This window comes from Dendrobium catenatum, unplaced genomic scaffold (assembly GCF_001605985.2).
Source record: "Dendrobium catenatum unplaced genomic scaffold, ASM160598v2 fragScaff_scaffold_974, whole genome shotgun sequence".
In the NCBI taxonomy this organism is placed as follows: Eukaryota; Viridiplantae; Streptophyta; class Magnoliopsida; order Asparagales; family Orchidaceae; genus Dendrobium; species Dendrobium catenatum.
Genome location: NW_021319436.1, coordinates 804,666 through 827,456, shown reverse-complemented (window position 1 = coordinate 827,456; position 22,791 = coordinate 804,666).

Sequence of the window (22,791 nt, the reverse complement as noted above, 5' to 3'; positions counted from 1 at the left end):
CGAAACCCTCACAAGATCCTTTCTCTCCCCCCCAAACTCTCTCTCTCCTTTTCTTGGATCTCTTAGGTCAGGATAGTAATAAAAGATCTCAACTTGAATAATCAAGAGAACTTATAAAGAAGGGCTTAAAATTTTCCCAAAATTGTAACAAGCTGTCAAAGATCATCCAGGATAATCGATAGATTGTCCTATACGATTAATATATTTTTATCCCTTTCAGCCAAAATGATATGGGAGGGCTGGACGATTGGAACCCTTATTTATTTTAATAATCCAAGATGATGTGGACATTATCCTACACAATTAGTTCAAAAGCCTATATATCATCCAGCACATCATTCTGTTCATCCAGAGTCACATATGTTAGAAGATGAAAAATATAATATATTATCTAGGATGATCCTTGAATCGTCCTATATGATTAGTTCAAAAATAGGGATTTTTGTCTAGCATATTATTCGGCTCATCTAAGTGATGAAGGTTTATATAACTAATCATCCAGGATGATCCTGTGATCGTCCAAGATGATATAATTGATTCAATCAAACCTTAATTACTTTCCTTAATCACCTAATTAATTTAGGCATGATTGCAATGAATCATCTAGGATGATATGGGAATATCATGTATGATTACTTAAAATAAAATCATACCTAAAAGACTTGGTAGTTGATTCTTTCTAATTTTAGCCTATCATCCAAAATGATGTTAAAATCATCCAAGATGATTTGCTTAATTCAGTTACCTTAACCAGAATACCCTAATTAGGGATTTTATTATTAACTAATCGTCTAAGATGTTTTTTTATCATCTCGAATGATATAATCAAAAAATAGAAAACTCTAAAACAGATATAATTTCTCCTCCTATGTCTGTGTGCAAGGTTACTTAGCATCATGATCCACTATATTACTGTTGACTCAAGAAAAGGTAAAAACCCTTGAAGTACACTTGCAGATTGACTTAGTCCTAATTTATCCAATCTTGAGCTAGTTTGAATTGTAATTGACCTTATGGACCTGAAACATTAGTAGGTAGGGAAACCAAAATAGATTTGTAACATAACCATAGTAAGAAAATAGAAATGTCAGAAATGTTTGTTATCATTAAAATTATAAACCTTGAATCCATGTTTGTAACAATATCTCCCTTTTTAATGATGGCAAACATTTTTTAGGAAATTCAACTCAAGAATATTAATGAAGCATAAAGTAAAGGAGAATAATATGAACCAAGCAATGTAAATTTTACTAAAAACAAATAGTTGGTACAAACACTAAAAAATTGAGTACAAATAAAAAATAACAATACAACAAAACAACACTAACACTAACATTACTCCCCCTTTTGACATCACAAAAAGGAGGATGAAGAAGAAAAAATAAACAACTCAGAAACTAACAGTAGTACTAGAAAAAAAAAACATTATAAAAAAACCAAAACATACTATAAGTACGGGGACCCTAATTAAGCGAAGAAGGAGGTGGTGGTGGCTAAAAAAGACTATGGATGGAAGCAAACTGCACCCCAAACTAGGCTACAACTTAGTTGTCCTATTGTTGTTGGTGTGCCATGTACGCATCAAATTTAGCAACATCTGCAGCGTGTTGATGCTCCTGTGCAGCAACGTAAGAGTCAAACCTAGCCTCCCACTGGTCGAATCGCTCCACTAGCTAATCCAGCTGTGAGAACTGGCAAATCAGAACAGGTGCAGGAACACATACAGGAGCATATTACTATTGACTCAAGAAAAGGTAAAAATCCTTGCAGATTGATTCAGTCCTAATCTACCCAATCTTGAGCTAACTTGAATTGCAATTGACCTTATGAAGCTGAAATGTTAGTAGGAAGGGAAACCAAAATAGATATGTAATATAACCATATTAAGAAAATAGGAATGTCAGAAATGTCTGTTATCATGAAAATTATAATCCTTGAATCCATGTTCGCAATAATATCTCCCTTTTTAATGATGGCAAATGTTTGTTAGGAAATTCAACTCAAGCATATTAATGAAGCATAAAGTAAAGGAGAATAGTATGAACCAAGCAATGCAAATTTTACTAAAAACAAGAAAGTGGTACAAACACTAAAAAATTAAGTATAAACAAAAAATAACAATACAACAAAACAACACTAACACTAACATTACTCCCCCTTTTGACATCTTAAAAAGGAGGATGAAGAAGAAAAAACTAACAACTCAAAAACTAACAGTAGTACAAGAAAAAAAACATTATAAAAAACCAAAACATACTACAAGTACGGGGACACTAATTAAGAGAAGGAGGCGGGGGTGGTGGCTAAAAAAGACTATGGATGGAAGCAAACTGCTCCCCAAACAAGGCTATAACTTGGTTGTCCTACTGTTGCTAGTGTGCCACATACGCATCAAATTTAGCAACATCTATTGCATGTTGTTTCTCCTATGCAACAATGTAAGAGTCGAACCTAACCTCCCACTGGTCGAATCACTCCACCAGCTGATCCAGTTATGAGTTCTGGCGAATCGGAATAGGTGTAGACACACATACAGGAGCAGCTTCCTCTTCAACTCCCTCAGCCTCCTCATGCCCTTGGTAGAGATAAGTACTATGAAGAACATGGAAGGAGATATTGGTGTAGTACGCAGGTTGAAAGTCTGGTGAAGCAGGATATTAAAGATTGTATTTGGTTTCCAAGATAAAAACAATGAGGTGTCCTAAAGCAAGGTTAGGTTTTCTTCTATGTCCTAGATCCTTAATACTGGTTAGGTGCTCGATGTAGTGAAAAAGAAGGTCAGTGGTATTGAACTCCCTACGGGCCACGATGTAAAATGTGGTGATTGAGAGTAGGGGAGTGATGTGGATACATTCATCAGCCTTTGGGATTACTGAGGTGCGAATGATATATTAGATTATCCTAGCATCTTTGACTAAGGTACATGAGGCCCTAACATGCTATGATACATTTTTATTTCTCAGTAGATAGTTGATAGGAGCACAGTCAAAATCAGGATTTGAAGATAAGGTATGAAGCTTATCTCCAGAAGTATAAATCTAGAGGAGTTCATAAAAATCCTGGTATGTAATCTCTACTGGACATCTGTTGGTATAGCATTGCAGGGCAATATAGGAAGCATTTATCCTAAGCCTAGCAAAGAACACATAAAGGAGTTAAGAATTGAATGGGCAGGCTAGTGTCAAAATGAAGGCGAAAGATAATTAATGAAAAGATCTAATACTGGATAGGTGAGTGTTCAAGAATTGACAGTCCTCGATAGAGTGATCCTAATAGTTTTGTATTGAAGATAGGCAGCTTGGTCAGTCGCCTCAGAGAAGCGAGGGTCGATAGACGCCCTCGAGGAACTATCGGTTGCCATCCGAGACTATTTTCCACTCACCATTGATAAGAACTTTAGAGTATGAGTGAGAGGAAAGAGGAAATTTAGGTTGTGAGGGTGAGAAAACTCTATGAAATTTTCTATTTATAAAGAATCGACCACATCGTCCCAGATAATCACAGGATTGTCCAGGACAATCAAGCAAATTTATGATGTCCGGGATAATTGGTCAAAAAGGTGATCATATCGTCTAGGACAATCAGACATCGTCTAGGATGATCAGGCACAAGTGATTGCCCTGAGGATTTATAAGAAATGACTGTTGATAAAATGGATTATCCAAGATGATTAGGTGGATCATCCAGGACAAACGATAATAATGGATTGTATATACCGAATTTAAAATGTGTAACCATTTTTGCCACTTGGATTGTCTGGGACAAACAGGTGGATTGTCAAGGATGATCATAAATAATTGAAGCAGAATTCAATTAAATTATTCAGGATGATGGGGATCGTCCAGGATGATCTCAAATAATTGAGTTAGATTAGCTGTTAGATGGATGATGTAGGGTGATGTGATGATATCATCTAGGATGATAGGAATATCGTCTAGGACGATGTGTTCCAAATATTGAAATTTTGATGATGGAGGGCGGTGATCAGAAGGTGCCTCAAAATAAATAATAATAATAATAATAATAATAATAATAATAATAATAATAATAATAATAATAAATATAAAATAATGAAAAGATAATAAACATAATAAAAATAATGAAAAAAACTAAGTTTTTTTATCAAAGTAAGAATATGAAAAAAGTTTCATGTGATTAAATTATAAATTTGTAAGAAATGAGTTAACATAGCTAAAATCTAAAAAATGGTAGAAAAATCGATCCTATTAACCCTAGCTCGGACTTCTTATAAGGCAAACCATCTTTTGAAAACAATGATCTAACTCAAAAGAAAGTAATCGATACGTTCAAAACTTCATTCCTGAAAAAAATATCTAATAAAATAATATAGCAAAGTAATTATTCATAATCATGAATTTTGAAATTAAGTCTTTGAAAGTATCAAGTGACACTTGAATTTTTCCAAAGATTTAAAGGTTCAAGAGAGAAGGAAGCTTGCATTCTTATGGGCTCATTTTGTACCTCTTGTCAATTGGTTGGCGCACTCTTGAAAGTTCGTTAGGGATGTTAAGCCCTCTAGAACTGGCCCGAGGCTAACCAAGAGGGGGGGTGAATTGGTATTTAAAAATTTCTTTAAGCAAAAGAATGATTATCACAAACCAAATCACCACAAAAATAAGTGTGGAAGAAAATAAATGCGGAAGCAGTAAAAACAAGAACACAAGGGTTTATAGTGGTTCAGTCAACTCAATCTACGTCCACTCCACGGAGGTTCCCTCCGAGTATTGCACTACCAACGTGACTCTCCTTTATCCCCCACAGCTAGGCAAAGAAGCCCTTACAATATCACTTTCACCTTCCCCGATGCGGCAGAGTCGTCGGGTCCTTTAACACCAAAGAGATCTTCTTCTTTGGTAAACTCCCCTCAAGACAAGCCTTGAATCTGATGGAATTCAGGTGTGAGCTTCCCGGAGCAACCGTGTGGAACCCCCTCCACACTCCCTTCAGCCCCGCCTCATAGGATCTTCTCCCTCTCTCAAACTCCACCCTTACCTCACTCCTTTTTAAGCTCTCTCTTCAAGTTTTCCCCAAAAGAATAATGCTACAATGGCTGCCAAAGACACTTACAAAGTGTCATGTCATAGCTTAAATAGAAGATCTCAAAATGAGCTCATTAATGCAAGTTGCCGACATTAACGTCCAGGACGATACAAATATCATCCTGTACGATCAGTGCCATTTAAGCCCAATCAGCCAGGACGATTTGATCAAATAGCCCAGAAAAGGTTAGAAATTCAGAATTTGATAATCCAAACTCAAGTTCTTTAAAAGGCTCAAAAAATTTTTAATTCAATATCTAAATCATAAGACAAATTAGAGAAAGAAATAAAATTTTTTCAAAACTTCATTCATAAAATATATCTTATAGAAGATTAATGCACGAATTGTTGAATCAGGAATCAAGATTTTCAAACTCAAGTATTGAAAATATCATGGGTTTTCTTAAGCTATTAAGAAGTACAAAAATGGTAAATATTAAACTTTATGGGCTCATTTTATGCCTCTTGTCAATTTGAATGGCTCCCTTTGCTCATCTTTTGATTTTTGATACACTTTGTGTTTACTTTTCAATTTGGCGTCTTTGCGTATCTTTTATTTTTGGCATCAATGGCCATTTTTTTTTTTAATATGCTACCTTTATGAAATCTTAAAAAACAAAAGTAAACCCATCCTATTGATAAAGCGAATTCTTGATTAAGAAAATTATGAGTTATATTCAACAACATGCATAAGATCTCTATGCGATAAATAAAATGTATGGAGATAAAAAATTTTAGTTTCAAAGACTAATTTAAAATATGAAAAAGATTTTAAATCAAAAGTAGAATAACCTCTTTTAGGAAATAGAGATTGAGAGTCAAAAATATGAGTTTTCTTCCTTTGACTGTTTTTAGAGAAGTCAATCACAACTTACCAAATATTTCAAGAAAAAATAGGAAGTAGATTTTTCATTTTTAAAAAAGTGAATGTGTGTGTTGATCAGAGAAAAAATTCCATGAAAACAAGTAAAAAAATTTTTAAAGTATAAACAAAAACAAAAACATAAAATAAAACCAAAAATAAAATAAAAAAAATCTGAAAAATAACAAAAAAATAAAACACAACACAAAAACATAACAAGGCTTTTAACCATTATCTTTCTCCTGGTCCGATGCTTTAGAAACCAGGTCTACCCATGAAATTTTTTGCTTTTCATTATTTCCCCAGTTTAAATTTTTCTTCGCCTTACCTTTTTTCTTTTGCTGGAAGAATTCTTAAATTATGGCACTGATTTTTCATATGTCCAGGCATCCTACATCGAAAGCAAATAATGTCAGAAAAAATATGAACATCTTTACCATTTTTACCTTTTTTCCACTCTTGCTTATGCTTTGGCGAGCTTTGTGATTTCCTTGACAAGTCATTGCATTCGTCACCAACTAATCTATCTCTTTTCGTATCTTCAGCTTTTAGCACTATCTCTTCACCTGAATCCAAAAGTCTTTGACCCAAACTTTGCTCATAGGCAATGAGTGAGCCAATCAAATTATCAATAGAATATTCATTCAAATCTTTTGATTCACAAATAGCAACAACTTTGGCATCAAATTTATCAAGTAAACAACGAAGAATTTTATTGACTTTTTCAAAATTTGAAAACTCCTTTCCTAAAGCATGTAATGATGTTACAATTTGAATAAACCTAGTATACATATTTAAGACCATTTCATAAGGTTTCATGGAAAACATTTCAAAATCATGCATTAACACATTCAACTTGGATTGCTTGATTTCACTAGTGACTTCGTATATGGTGTGTAGTTTATCCCAAATTTCCTTACTAGTAGTGCACGTGGATACTAACATAAAATCTTCATAAATTAAAGCACAAAAAAAGGAATTTAAAGATTTTGCATTCAATTGAGCATCGATTCGTTCATCTTTATTCCATTGACTAAAAGAAATGTCAGTTTTAATTCCATCTAAAATACGTGACGGTAATGAATAACCAGTTAAAATTATATGCCACATGCGACAATCAATCGATTGCAAAAAAATAGACATGCAAATTTTTCAAAAATCAAATGTAATATTTTCAAACATAGGTGGTCTGGAGATTGAATAACCTTTCACAATATTATGATTTGAAAAATTATCCATGGATCGAAATTCAAAAGCTTTTAAAAACTTATTTTTTGAAAACGGCTCTTATACCACTTGAAAGTGCTCTAATGGCACTAGAAAGTTCGTTACGGATGTTAAGCCCTATAGAACTGGCCCGAGGCTAACCAAGAGGGGGGTGAATTGGTATTTAAAAATTTTTTTAAGCAAAAGAATGATTATCATAAACCAAATCACCACAAAAATATGTGCGGAATAAAATAAATGCGGAAGCAGTAAAAATAAGAACACAAGGGTTTATTGTGGTTCGGTCAACTCGACCTACGTCCACTCCCCAGAGGCCCCCTCTGAGTATTGCACTACCAACGTGACTCTCCTTTAGCCCCCACAGCTAGGCGGAGAATCCCTTACAAAATCACTTCTACTTTCCCCGGTGTGGCGAAGTCGTCGGGTCCTTTGACACCAAAGAGATCATCTTCTTTGGTGAACTTCCCTCAAGACAAGCCTTGAATCCGATGGTATTCAGGTGCGAGCTTGCCCGAGCAACCGTGTGGAACCCCCTCCACACTCCCTTGAGTCCCCCCTCACAGGATCTTCTCCCTCTCCCAAACTCTACCCTTTCCTCACTCCCTTTCAAGATCTCAAAATAAGCTCATTAATTTAAGTTGCCGACATTATCGTCCAGGATGATACTAATATCATCCTGTACGATCAGTGCAATTTAAGCCCAATCAACCAAAATGATTTGAGATGATCATAAGAAATTTATTCATATCATCCATGATGATAATATATCATCATTGATGATCAATACAAATTGTGGAATATTGTCCTCGATGTCACCCTGAAAAAGAGCTGTCTGATGTCCAATCGTCCAGCATATCGTCCAGGTCGATCTGGCGATCATCCAGGCCAATTTGATCGTGAAATCAAGTCATAATTACTTTCTTTAAATTCTAGATAAATTTTGGAAAAATTAACCTGGATCATCCTAGATGATATTTTATAGTCTTGGACGATCCACCTGGACGATGTCCAAAAATAGGTTATTTTTAAATAAATCTGGCGGCAGATTCTTTCTGTTTTGAGCTTATCATCCTGGCCGATACAAAATCATCCAGGACGATGTGTTTTGCATAATGATTGCTGCTTTAATGAGGATGCCCTAATTAGGGTTTCTATTTTTGAATAGATCGTCTAGGCTAATATAAATATCGTCCCAGACGATGTTACCAAAAACAGTAAACTCTAAGGAATAGTCAGAAACTCTTCCAAGTTACAAAGCATCAAGAGCCACACCAAATACAATAGACTCAAGAAAGGAAAAAGTGTACAAACTGACTCAGACCTAATCTACCCAATCTTGAGCTGGTTCCAAATTGCAGTCTGATCGTGTGAACCTGAAATATTAGTAAATAAGGTCGTCGTAGAGAAATAGAAATGTTTGCTATCATCAAAGTCATAAATCATGAAAACAGATCCGCAACACATCTTTTGATTTTTGTTACACTTTGTATATGTTTTAATTTTTTCACGATCATTGTACATCCTTTCAATTTTTCTTCTTTTCGAGCGCATTTTATGCCTCTTATCATTTTTGCAAGCTAGCTCCCTTTCAAAACTTTTAAAAACTCTTAATTGTGAAAATATCTTCTAGATATTAGGGAAGAAAAAGTCACTCTCTAATATAAGGAGGAGTAAACCACAAAGCAAAATTAAATTCACATAATAAATGAAACAACAAGATTAAGAAAGCATGAAAGTGATGTAATGACTTTTATCATTATATACATTAGATAGATTACTATAAGAGGGTAAAAAAAGATCTCAATTACAAATTCTAATTATTAATTCAAGATAGACTTTTATTTAGAAAAAAAAATTATGCCATTAAAAGAAGTTAGAGGAAGAAAAATAATCAACGGTGTTTCTCCCTTTAACTGATTTAGAGATTTCAATCATTGATTAGAAATTTTCAAAAATAAAAATAAAGTATAAAACATAATTTAAGAACTGACCAAAGAAAATTGAAAGAAAAAAAACATCATAAATGAAAAATATGGAAAAACAGCACTAAATAAATAAAAGTTAACAATTAAAAAAAAGGTCAGAAAACAAAAATAAAAGAAAATAATAGAAAGCATAAAGTTCATAGTTCAATAATCATCAAGTTAATGCATTTATGTTAATTAAACCCAATCTGGTCCTTATGATGTTGAATGTGTCAAAGGTTACAGGTTTAGTAAAGATGTCATCCAGTTAGTTTTCAGTTGCTACATGGTGTAACTCACTTTCTCCTTTGGTAACATGGTCCCTAATAAAGTGATGCCTTATGTCAATTTGTTTGGTCCTTGAATGTTAGATAAGATTTTTAGAGATGCAGATAGAACTAATGTTATCAAATAGAATTAAAATTGTGCCTACAGATAATCCTAAATCAAAAATTTGTTGCTTCAACCAAAGGACTTGGGCCACACAACTTCCTAAGGCATTTTACTCTACTTTAGTAGTGGAAAGTGAAATAAAGTTTTGTTTTCTACTAGACCAGGAGACTAAGGCTATCTATGAATTAGCAAGTACCAGAAGTACTCTTTCTATCCATCCTACATTCTATAAAATTAGAATCATAATATCCAAAAATCTCAAAAAAGGTGTTTTGCTTAGGATACCATATTCCTAAGTTTTGGGTCTCTAAGAGATATCAAAGGATTCTCTTAACTGTAGTCTGGTGGGATTCTTTAGGATCAGCTTGAAATCTGACATGGAGATAAATATTAAACACTATATCAGGTTGGCTAGCAGCCAAGTAAAGCAATGATCCAATTATTCCTTTGTACTTCTTTTGATCAACAGATTTTCTATTCGAGTCCTTATCCAATTGAACACTAGAGCTCATAGGAGTGTTTATTGGTTTGGCTTTACCCATTTCATATTTCTTCAAGATGTCTTTAATATACTTTGATTGATTAAGAAAGATTTCATCATCCAATTGTCTTATATTGAATCATAAAAAGTAAGACAATTCTCTAATTATACTCATCTCAAATTCCTTACTCATTATTTTAGAAAAATCATCATATAACTTTTTATTAGAATATCCAAAAAGTATATCGTTAATATAGATCTGAATAATGAGTAACTCATCTCCTACTTTCCTCAAAAAAAATGGTGGTGTCTACACTCTCCTTAACAAACTCCCTCCATAGTAAGAATGTGTTAAGCCTCTCACACCAAGTTTTGTGGGCCAAACATCATTCCACACAAATTGGTTAAGTTCATTTTACATAGCTAAGTTCTAGAATTCATCAGAAAGGGCATGCTTGATGTTGTTGGGTTTATTCATTGAGATAAAGGAAGAGTAGTTTACTTCCTTCCTAAGTCCTTGCATAGTTCTAACACCTTCAAAAGGGTCTCCTAAGATATGTTCTTTAGGATGACTCGGAGAATATCTCCAATCTCTAGATAAAGTGTTTGGAAGTTCTGCCCTTTCTTCCAGATATGCAGTTTCTACTCCTTGGTAATCTCATCTACTCCATCAGTGTTTTAAGGCTCTACCCTTTTCTCCAAAATTATAGCTTCTACTCTTTGGGTAATCTCTCTAAATTCATCTTCTTCCTCAACTCTAGACTTCTTAAGATCAAATTCATCAAACATAATATGAGTAGTCTCCTCTATCACCAATGTCCTCTTATTAAACACTCTAAAGGATTTCTCCCCACTTGAATATCTTAAGAATACGCCTTCATCAAATTTTGGATCAAATTTTCCTAAGAGTGATTTCTCATTATTAAGAATGAAAACCTTACAGTCAAAGACATGGAGGTGTAAAAGGTTTGATGTCCTACCCTTAATGGTCTCATTAGGTGTCTTATTAAGTTTGGATCTAACATTCACCCTATTCAACACATAACATGTCGTATTTAACGCTTCAGGCCAAAATATTTTGGAAGTGAATACTTAATAAGTATGGCTCTAGCGGCTTTAACTAAGATCATGTTCTTCCTTTTAGCTACCCCATTCTGCTGAGGGGTCCTAGGAGCTGAGAAGTTGTGACTAATCTCTTGACCTCATAGAAGGTTGCAAATCTCATATTTTCAAACTCTCCATCATAGTAAGTATGAATGGTCAAGATCTAACAACCTAGCTTTTTATAAATCCAAGTAAAGAAGTATTTAAATTTATTAAAAGACTCACTTTTATGTGACAGAAATTTAATCCAAGTGAACCTCGAGTACTCATCAATAATCACAAATCCATAGAATTTTCCCCCTAAGCTGGCAGTGCTAATGGGTCCAAACACATCCATGTGAAGGAATTCTAAAGTTCTATAGGTAATAATGTCCTTGATGGAATGGAAAGATGATTGAACATATTTTCCTAGTTTACAAGCATCACACAGGTGGTCCATAGTGAACTTAAGCTTGGGGATACCTCTAACTAGGCCTTTTGGGTTACTCTTCTAAGGGTTTTCATGATGGCATGACATAACCTCCTATGCCACAACCTAGACTCATCAGCATAGTTTTTAAGCAAAAATGAAGTAGAACATTCAATGTTATTTAAATATAAAATATAAACATTGTTAATCCTTTTTTCCTATAAAATAGTGTTATTATTCAAGCTAATGATGCATGTGTTTGACAAAAAATTTATTATAAAGCCCTTATCGCAAAGTTGATTGATGCTGAGCAAGTTGTGTTTCAAGCCATCAATAAGTAAAATAGTTTCAATCAAAAGGTTCTTGGAGTTTCAAATTATACCTTCGCCCGCCACTTTGTTGGTGGTGTTGTCTCTAAGAGTGACCTTGCCTAAAGCTCTGGCCTCCAGCAAAATAAATTGATTGGCATCTCCAGTCATGTGTTGTGAGCATTCGTTGTCCATGTACCACATGCTCTCATGAGGTCTTTGGTGAGAGCACACCTACAAAATCATCAAATGTCAGACTTAGGAACTCAAACAAATTTGGGTCCCTTCTTATGGAAATAAGAATGTAATGTATGTGTGTTATACTGTGAATCATGCAATTTAGATCTCCACACCCAATGTGTACTATTGTGAACAGTGCAAGTGTGAGAGATTTGTCCTAACATGCCACATGAAAAATATCTAACACAAGGAAAAGGATTTACTATTCTATTTGTTTTATAGTGCCTCTTCTTAGGTTTCAAAAATTTTGGCTTTAGATCAGGCTTAAAAAACTATTCAGGTGTGGGTGGAATCCTATTTTCGTCAAGTGCTTTTAATTCAGCTTTAAAAAATACGTTAGTACTTTCTAAAAAAGCATTATTAACTTTAAAATAGTGCTCCCTACACTCAAATTCATCAATATATATTTTAAAATCATTTTCAAGTTCAATGTGGGATGCTTTCAATAATTCTTGTTGTTTATCCAATCATCAAACTCATCCAATAGTTTCATGTGATTGTTATTAAGTGTAGAGTGGTCTTTAAGCAAAACTTCATGCTCTTTTTGCAAGTTTAAAAATTCCAATTTCAAGCTATCATGCAATTTCTTAAGTTTCCTATATGATGAATGAACTTTCTCAAAAACTTCAAGTAATAGATTGAAGGTTAGTTCACATACCTCTTCTTAGTCAGACTGACCAAGATGTTCATTTTCCATCAAACACAAATTTGTAGTCTCTTCTTCAGCTTCAGTCTCAAAGGAGTTAGATACAGAATCTACCCATAAAGCCTTTTAAATATGCTTCTTATCCTTCCTGAACTTGGGTTTCTCCTCACCCTTCTCCTTGCTTGGGTGAGCCTTAAGTGTGAGATAATCAGCTCTTACATATCCTGGTTTCTTATATTCAAAGCAAACCATATCAGAAGAACTTTTAAAATTCTTGCTACTCTTACCATTATTCCATTTCAGATGGTGCTTTTGTTTCTTCCTTAAAAAGCTTTTAAATTTCCTAGTGATTAAGGCAACATCATCACTTTCAAACCTGGAAGAATCAATATTTGTTTCATTAGCCTTCAGCGTCATAGTTTTCTCCTTTTTTCTCACATGCATCAAGTTGTCTTTGGTTTACTCCTTACTCGTAAGTAATGAGTGACCCAAGTAAGTTATCAACATAATAAGTATTCAAATCCTTGGATTCAGTGATAGCATTTATCTTAGCATGAAAGGAAGAAGCTTAACATCTCAAAATTTTATTAACTTTTTCATAGTTAGTGAGTTCTCTTCCTAAGGCAAGAAGGGATGTGACAATTTGTGAAAAATCTACAATACATTTTAGATATTGACTCACTAGGTTTCATGTAAAAGAGTTCGTAGTCGTGAAGCAAGATATTCAATCTAGATTGCTTAACCTAAGATGTGCCTTTATAAGTGATACATAATTTATCCCAGATTTCTTTACCAATTATACAAGTTGAGACACACATGTAATATTCAGATTTTAATGCATAAAAAAACAATTTAAATATTTAGCATTGAGTTCTGCTAAATCCCTATCATTAAGAGTCCATTCAGTAAAAAGAGGTTCAGTTTTTATACCATTAACTTCACATGATGATGTAGAATAACCTTATTTAATAAGCATCCACATGCGATAATCTATAGATTGTAAAAATGTAGACATACAAGTTTTTCATAAATCAAAAGGTATATTATCAAACAATGGTGGTCGGGTAATAGATACCCTTCTATAGTATTTTGATTACCGAAGTTAGCCATGGATCAAAATTCAAAAGTTTTCAAAAACTAGATTTTATGAATTCCGCTCTGATACCACTTAAAAGTTTGTTAGGGTTATTAAGCCCTTATGAACTAGCCCGAGGCTAACAAAGAGGGAGGTGAATTGGTAGTTTTAAAAACCTTAAACAAATAGCATGACTTTTTTGAGATATATTAAAACATTAAATCATACGATCACTCACAAAAAAGTAAAGTATGGAAATTAAAATGTGGAAATGTAATAAGAAAGAGCACACCATATTTTATAATGATTCGGTTAACCTAAATTACGCCCACTCCCCGGAGTCTCTCCTCCGGGTATTGTACTAAAACTTAGTGACTCTCTTTTTGCTTCCACAATAAGGTGGAGAAGCCTGTACAACTCCTTTCCACCGAACCCGGTGAGGCAGAGAACCTAACCTTCTTTTGCTTCCACCTAAAGTAGGTAGAGAACTTTGATGATTGTTGAAGAAGACCTCCCTAGAGCCTCCAAGGAAACCAGCTATGATGACTAGAGAAGACAACTCAGATCCTTGCTTGGAGCAACCTTTATGAAACCCTCACAAACTCACCCTCATAAGATCCTCTCTCTCCCTCCCAAGCTCTCCCTCTCCTTCTCTTGTCTGTCTCAAGTCATGACAACAGCAAAAGAACACTAACTTGAATAATTAATAGATCTTATAAAGAAGGGCTTAAATTTTTTCCTAAATTGCAACAAGCCATCAAAGATCATCCAGGATGATCATCATGTACGATCAGTATATTTTCAGCCCTTTCAAATGGGATGATCTAGGAGGGCTAGATGATTAGAACCCTTATTTATTCTGATCATCCAGGATGATGTGGATATCATCTTATATCTACATATCATCCAGCGCATCGTTATATTCATCTAGAGTCATATATGTATGATGTTGAAGATATATAACATATTGTCTAGGATGATCCTTTAATCGTCATATACTATTAGTTCAAAAATAGGGATTTTCATCCAACACATCATTCATCTTGTCCAGGTGATCAAGGATAAGATGAAGGCTTTTATAACTAATTGTCTAGGATGATCTTGTGATTATCCATGATGATATGATTGATTCAATCAAACCTTAATTTCTTTTCTTAATCATCTGATTAATCTAGGCATGATTTCAATAAAGCATCCATGATGATATGGGATCGTTCTGTATGATTACTTAAAATAAAATCATACCTAAAAGAGTTGGCAGTTAATTCCTTTTTATTTTATCCTATCATCAAGGACGATGTTAATATTGTCTTGGATAATTTGTTTAATTTGGCTACCTTAACCAGGATGCACTAATTAGGAATTCTATTTTTAACTAATCGTCTAGGATGATTTTGGATCATCTCGAATGATATGATCAAAAAATCGATTCCTCTAAAACAGACAGAATTTTCTCCCCCTGAGTGTATGTGTGCAAGGTTACTTATCATCAGGATCCACTTTATTACATTTGACTCAAGAAAAGGTAAAAAACCCTTGAAGTACACTTACATACTAACTCAGTCATAATCTACCCAAGCTTGAATTGTAATTGACCTTATGGACCTGAAACATTAGTAGACAGGGAAACCAAAATATATATGCAATAATAACCGTAGTAAGAAAATAGGAATGTCATAAATATTTGCTATCATCAAAATTATAATCCTTGAATTCATGTTCGTAACATGATAATCTCTAGATCGTATGATAAGAGGTGTTAGAATTAATTTAACTGTTCATTTAAATGATTGTTTATATCGAACTGAATGGGACTAATTTAGAATTGATCATATTGTACAAACTAGAATCATACTATATGAATAGTTATGGCTAACTTATTTTTTTAAGTTTTCTTGAAGCCCATTTCTTAAGCATGTTTTAAAGATTATCTTTGTAATGAAGGGAGGATTATGTGACTACTGAAGGTACTTTGAGAGAGAAGCTTTGAGAAATCTAAGGTTTCAGAGGAAAGAGAAGGTGAGGTTGAGCGTGAGGGAGGAGTGTGAGGGATCACATGATTTCTCCAGGCTAGCTACAATCATGCTCCTCCTAGGGCCTTGATGAGTCTTTGGAAGCTTTCTAGAGAGAGACTTCTAGGTCAAGTACTCAAGGTACTCTGCCTTCTCCAAGAGGGACAAAAAGGAGCTGAGGTTCTCTGCCTTCTCCTAGAGGGAGAAAATAAGTTAATGTCTGCTGTCATCACCAGGAGGGTGACATAGTGTCCGACACTCTGCCGCATCAGGTTTGGTGAAAGTGAGTCTACAAGGCTTCTTTTCCCCTCATGGTGTGCCTCGGGCAAGTTTTTTAAGGTCTAACAACCTTCACGAACTTTCACTTCACATAATTCATTTACATTAAAATATAGACAATCAAAGTATATAATTTTATCTTCTTAATGAATAACATGTTGTCTACTATCCCATTAACAAATGACTACTAAAATAGGAATGTATTAAGCCTATAATACAGTGCTTATTTTAATCTATTGAGTGCCTTCTTAAGTGTATAGACATGATATGGAAGTGTTTCACTTTCAAACCTAATTGGTTGCTCTATATGAATATATTCCTTTATTATTAAATTTAGAAAAACACTTTTTTCATCCATCTAATATAATTTAAAACCTTTAAACTATGCAAAGGATAATAATACTCTAATGGCCTCTAATTAAGATATTGGTGCAAAGGTTTCTTCAAAGTCTATACCTTTTATTTTCTTATATCCTTTAGCAACTAATCTTGCTTTATTTTTTACCACTAATCGAAAGTCATTTTATTTATTCTTAAACACCCATTTAGTTCCAATCACACTTTGATCAAATGACCAAGGCCTGAGTTATCATAAATTATTTTAAGTGAATTGATTATGCTCCTCTTATATGGGCATAATCCAACACTCATCTTTCAAGCCTCATCAACACTAGTAGGTTCTACCATAAAAATAAATGTTATGTATGTAATTGCCTTCCTAATGCCATGTCTATTCCTAACTCCTAAGAAAGGTTCTCCTATAATGAAATATCAAGGATGGCCTGATCAATACTTCAAATCTTTGGGTAATGATTCCTAATTTAGTATTATTTCTTATTATCATACATTCTTAATCTTAGGGATAATATCTTCTTCTTCTACTTCTCTAGCTCGGCAACTCTATCATATTCATCGAAAGGAAATTGGATTAGCTCTTCTACAACCATAGTTCTCTTACTGAATACCCTATATGATTTTCTTATGGAATGGTATCTTAGAAAAATTCTTTCATTAACCTTAACATCAAGTCTTCCCAATATAAAGTTTTTCAATTATTTAGAATAAAATATTTAAATCTAAATACATGTAAATAGGAAAGGTTTATTGATCTACCATTTAGAAGTTCATACGGGGTCATATTTTAATTAAGCTATAATATTTAACCTATTTAATACCTATCATGATGTATTCATTGCTTCAACCTAGAAGTACTTAGATAACACATATTCATTCGACATTGAACTAGTAGCCTCACCTATTTTTCCTTTCTGCTATTACATTCTACTAGGGGTTCTAGGTGTATAGAAATTATGTTTTATTTATAATTCTTGACAAAAGATTAAAATCTCTAATTTTAATCTCTCCGCTGTGATTAGTGTGATTGGTGGTGATGGTGCTTCAAGTTTTTTTCTTTTTCTTTTAAATCCATATTTAAATATCCTGAATTCCTCAAAAGACTCACTTTTATTTGTTATGAATTTGACCCATATAAATATTGTCTAATCATCTACAATCACAAACTCATATGACTTGCCTCCTAAATTCATAATGCTAACATGTCCAAAAAAATTTAAGTGTAGTATCTCTAGTGGCATATTTTTGATAATTTCCTTGATTGAGTGAAATTAAGACATTACTTGTTTTCCTAATTAACATTCACACAAAAGTATTTTTTCATGAAATTTAACTTAAGAATTCTCCTAATGTGTTCTAACTACGTGATTTTTTGAGGTAATCTCATACTAACATAACACAATTTCCTAAGAAACCACCACGATTCATCTAAGGTGGTCCTTAAGCAACACACATCACTTACTTTACCAATATTGTTGACCTCATTTTTAGCTGAGATCATTCAAACCCTAAATCTTTAAACACATTATCTTGTCTTGGATTTGATGACTATTTAGATGTCCTTAACTTAGCCAGTAAGTACAAAGCACCTTAAACTAAAGCAAAACACCCTTGAACTAGTTCAAAACCTCAATGCATACTCAACATGCCTAGCTTCATTATGCATCACACTAGCTCTCTGTAACTTTAGAAATTGCATGTACACCCACAATATGAGCTTTATATACTAAACTCATCACTCCAAGCCTACCAAGAAAGAAGTTGACCTATTTGACCTTATAAGCTAGCTTAATTAATCAAACCCCTACATTGAACTACTATAAACCCCACTGCTTCACAAAACTTCACCAAGTCTACATAAATAAATATCCCCATGATTTGGACATGTTTGGTCCACCTATCTTGGTGAAATTTTGGAAAGGGTAACCAAACCTACTACTGGTGAAATATGTCTAGATTAGGTCAAACACCTATATATGATCAAGTACACTTGCCCCATTGCTCAAAACATTTTATTTGAACTCTTAATTATATATAAGACATGGGTTAGTCACTTAATTGTGGGATAACTCGGTCAGCCAAAATGGAATTGAAAAACCTTGAATAATATTCTTCTTCCCCACTTAAACTCTAAATCCACTTAACAAAAATTCATGAACATGACCCAAACAACTCAAAAAAGATTCCAAGGGTCTACCCCAAGTTGCTTGACCATGTTGAATAGAAAAGGTTCAAAGTAAGCAAAGAATAGTAAAAATTGTGAAATACCATAAACAGTCATAATTACCCAAACTAACCATTTTGGTTTTCACTAAAGGGTCTCATGAACATTGCTAAAACACATTGAACCCAACCCATGACTTAGAATAGCCTAAACCCAGCCCCAGTGGTCCCTTCCATAAAAAGGACCCTAGGTCATTTTATCTAGCCAAGTGATAAGTGTAAATTATGTTATATTAAAATATGGGTTTTTATCAATTTAAATATGTTATTTTAATTATTTGTGTGGAGGAAAAACCCAAAAATGGTAGAAAATCTAAAGTAGAGTCTATCATAGTGGCGTCCTATAATTTCACTCTACAGTGCCATCTTCTACATCGTTGAGGCACCACACTTAGACATGACAGAGCCATGTTCACTATCTTTAAATGCCACATCATCAAAATAGTTAGCTTAAAAGCTCCATATTCACTATGGTATATACCGCACCTTGGCACTAAATCAACAACTTGGGCGCCATAGTATTCAAAACTCATTAGGGTTGTAGCGTAACAATTGGAACTTCAAAGGGACATAATTTTCTATCGAAGTGATTAAATTGTTCACAAACTAACTATTCCACATTAGCAAGCATCATAGTGGTGTAGAATTTCTAGCACTAAATTGCTAATTCATTTCATGGGCATCGTAGTGCTACTCTTTCAAGCGTCATAGCACCAATTCCTATTTTTGTTTTATCTTATAAATAGTAGTGATGTTATGTTTATAAGTGAGTCTAGTCACTTATCTAATTTTTGTACTTTTTAGAGTACTTCTTTATATCTCTCTTAGAGTCAATTCTAATGGAAATTATAGAAGTGCTAGATACAACCGTTAGAGTGTTTAGTTAGTATTTATTTGTTCAACTCTATAAATCAAGGAAAGAGTGTAGAGGACACACATTGATCCATTCTTGATGATATCACTATCTAGTATATTTCTTCCTTTATGATTTTAATAAAAATAAGTTTTCTTATCTTTTCTTCCATGTATGGCTAATTTTTTTGTTTTGGATTGATGATGTAGAGAATATATTTAAGTACTAATGAAGATTCTTTTGCTATAAGATAAAATATGTTTTTAATATTTTCTCATTTTTTGATTAATGCATAGAGCAGTCATATGTATAGTTAAAACCTAGTGTGATGTATAGCCTCGATGGAGGAACGCAAGAATAACCAAGAATATTAAAATAATATCTTTACATACCTCGACATAGAATGTAAAATTTCCTAGGTTCTTTAGGAGATGATATAATTATAGGAGATCAGTAGATATTAGTTTAACCCCAATAAGCTCGATAGAGATCATGGGATACATATGCTCTGAATCATATTACAAAAAATATTTTTATTATGAAAGATATGCAATTTACATTCATCAATCCAAAACACTTTATTTAAATATTATATCCATTATTTTTACTATTTTATTTAGTGATTGAATATCCATAAGCAACTTTTTTATTAGTAAGATAATTTTGCAATTAGATTAAACGTTGATAGTTGATTCTAGAAAGTAAACTTCCTCATGAGTTTGACACTCTATTATATCACTTTATTACTTGATTTGACATGTATACATGTATATATTCAGTGGGGTTAGTTATTTTTATATATAAAAGAAAACCTAAGTATTTTTTAGGGGAGATAAAACCTTAAATATTTTTATAATTCAAAAGTGCACACCAGAGACCCCATCACCAAGCCATTCCACTTCCCAAAAGCTGCTCCCTAACAACCTCTACTAAAAGTTCAATAATTGGCTTTAAAATAAATTAAATATGAAAATGGCACACTAAGAAGGAAGGGGGTGAATTGATGTTTTAAACATTTCTACAAAAAATAATAATTTAAAAACCAAATTCATATGTCATACAAAAAAGCATTTGAATAAACAAAATAGATCAACTCACCACACTACTCAATCTAAGTACAACTTTTCTACTTTTGAATTTTGTATAAAATAAAAATAATAATTGCTTTTTTTCTTTTTTTAACATAAATATGAATCACAATCAATAACAGTAAACTTCTTTCATAGTTCTAACTACAATCAAACTAGATTGTTAAAAATAAAATTATAAGAAAATAAAATGGAGAAAGTAATGTGAAAAATAAAGAGATATAAATCAACTTTTATATTGGTTCGATCAACTTGACCTACTTCAATTCTATGAAGGTCCTCTCTTTTGGAATTACACTAACACAACAAATTTCCTTTTACCTACAGCTAGGAAAGTAAGCCCTTTACTTTTCATAGATGATAAATGCACCTTTATAAACTCTTCACACAAAATAAATCCCTCCCTATACCTCCTTCGTCCAGTGAAGCCTCAGTGTCCTCCTTTAACATCCTCGATATGGTAGAGTCTTAGTGTCCTCCTTTCAACTCATAGATATAATAAAGTCATGGAGTCCTCCTTACACCTCCTCGATCTAATGGATTATTTAGGTCCTCTTTTAACCTCCTTGGTATGGCATAGTCACTGACGATCTTTATCCCTAAAGTCTTTCCTTCACATAACTTCTCCCAAGAGACACACCAACACAACCAAAGGACCTCAGGAGCATTTTTATCTAAGTAAGCATGTGAAAACCCATCTCACACATATTTGACTCCCTTAATAATCTTCTCCCTTTCACACAATATCATTCTCACTCCTCCTTGGTCAATGATTTCTCTCCAAGCTGTTTCACATAAGAAATAAACATCCTTAGATACAAAAAGACACTTATAAAGAAACAATAAGAGTTTATGTATAAACCATAAAACCCTAAATTTTAACTCTCTTGTTTCTGATTATACAATACATTACTCATATTATGTAGTATGATTAGTTCATTCTTTATTGTATAAATTAAGATCGTTCATCATGAATAGTTCAATCAAGTAGTAGCTCATATAAGGTTAACTTGGGGAAAATTAATTATGATCTAGAGGATCGCTCTAACAAGCGCCAATATGAACAAAATCATAAAGCATAATTATTAATATTAATTAATCCTAATTTATTATTTAGTCATAGTGATTAAATTAGGTAAGATTTCTAAGTATCATATAGTATGAACTAGTTTATTTAGTATGATTAGAAGAAATTTTAAGAATCAAATTATTGCCTAATTTAAATTACAATAGGGATACCAAAGATAGTTGATGTCTTGTACAATTTAGTGGTCATACAGTATAATTAGTTATAGCCCATTACAAATTAATCTCCTTTAATTAAACTTTTTTTTTTTTATTACACTGATCATTTAGTATTATCAAGACTATCTAGTATGATCTACAAAAAATTTAAATATTTAATTACATACCGTCTTGTGTGTATGTGCAAGGTTAATAAGCCAACATACATCTATTGAAAATATAAACTGAAGAAAAATAAAAAATTTAGACTCTTTGAGAGAAATAAACTCACACACACTTTCTTTAGCTCTTATTGTTTGACAATGCTTTGTGTATGCCAAACCTAAAATGTTAGTAGTGCAAAGAAAAAATGTATGCATTATTGCAAATCTATTTTTCATTACTTATGTTTTGATGATTGACAAACACTTTTAACTCTCTTGGACTGCCTGCTACTTCTAACTTTTCAAGAATCGAAGATCGGACGAACAAACGAAGCCAGTTCAAGATGGCGTAGGTTTAGGATTGAGTCAGTCTGTACTTTATTTTTTCTCTTCTTGAGTCTATTTGTAATATTCAAAGAGACTGATGTTAAGTAACCCTACACACACACACTTGAGAGACTTAGAATTTCTTTTTTACTCATATCGTCCAGGACGATATTTACATCGGCCTGGACGATCGGGCTTAAAACAGAAATCTAAACAAGGATTCTTAATTAAGGCAGCCATCATTAACAGATCATCCTGGATGATACATGTATCGGCCAGGATGATAAGCTCAAAACAGAAAGAAGTTGTCGCCATAGACAATTATGGTATACTATATTTTTTAATAATCGATAAGGACAATCATTGATCAGCCTGGACGATATTCACAAATTATGCCTTAATTATCAGGAAATCAAGAGAGTAATTAAGGATGATTGATACGATCATATCATCCTAGATGATTGCAGGATCGGCTAGGACGATCTATTCAAAAACCCT